Source organism: Phalaenopsis equestris, unplaced genomic scaffold (genome assembly GCF_001263595.1).
Source record: "Phalaenopsis equestris unplaced genomic scaffold, ASM126359v1 Scaffold000294, whole genome shotgun sequence".
Classification (NCBI taxonomy): Eukaryota; Viridiplantae; Streptophyta; class Magnoliopsida; order Asparagales; family Orchidaceae; genus Phalaenopsis; species Phalaenopsis equestris.
The window spans coordinates 541474-542243 of record NW_018164736.1 but is presented as its reverse complement, the minus strand read 5'-3'; the positions used below and the strand labels follow the sequence as shown (position 1 = coordinate 542243).

At 29.6% G+C, this 770-nt stretch overlaps 1 protein-coding gene across 4 annotated transcripts in view; it reads left to right on the top strand.

Annotated features, from left to right (window-relative positions):
- Window positions 1-770, top strand: part of LOC110025183 (psbP domain-containing protein 5, chloroplastic) — a 32286-nt gene that overhangs the window by 1996 nt on the left and 29520 nt on the right. The gene's annotated exons all lie outside the window — the stretch shown is intronic.

Genomic DNA, 770 nt, shown 5'->3' with positions numbered 1-770 from the left:
TTTTACTAATTTAATATATAATATTATAATTTAGGATAATTTACTCTAATAGTTTGAAAATGGTTCTAAATAAAAAATTCTGAACATGATATTTTATTTATTTTCTTAATTTTAATTTAAATATTTTTTTAGCCACCCAATTAAATAAAAATGGCAAAAAATTAATCAATATTAGAAAAATCCAGTTCATAAAAAATTTGCCTGGTTTACCGATTCATCTGTTTAATTGTGGTATTGGCCTATTTTTTGCGAAAAGGTTGGACTTGGATTGAATTGATCAGAGGACTGATTTATGGTCGAATTTGTTGTATCAACATACCTGTTCGAATTTTTAAAACCATATTTAGCTATCGATACCCAACATGAAGATGAAAAACTTGATTATAAATATACAGTCAAATATAGGGCTGGCTTCTAATATGCAGGAAGGTATCCTCAATAGGCTAAATGTTCAGATTAATTTTGCCTGCCTAAGGAAATGGGAAATAATATGTTGAGAGAAACTAAGTTTAAAGCATAAGTGGTCATGAAATTTGGGGGGCAAAGCTATATAGAAGACATGTAAGGTGACAAATGATCTTTCATTAAGGCAAGAATAAGCAATTTTGAGCTTACGTTACATGCTAAGCCCAAGTTTGGTCCCTTGAAATCAACATAATTGATACTAAGAAATACATCAAGAGGTAGAGTTTTGAGTATTAATAGCATATGTGAACCAAAAATATATTTCACAAGAGCATATGACTTAATTGTTTCATGAAGCGGGGGGG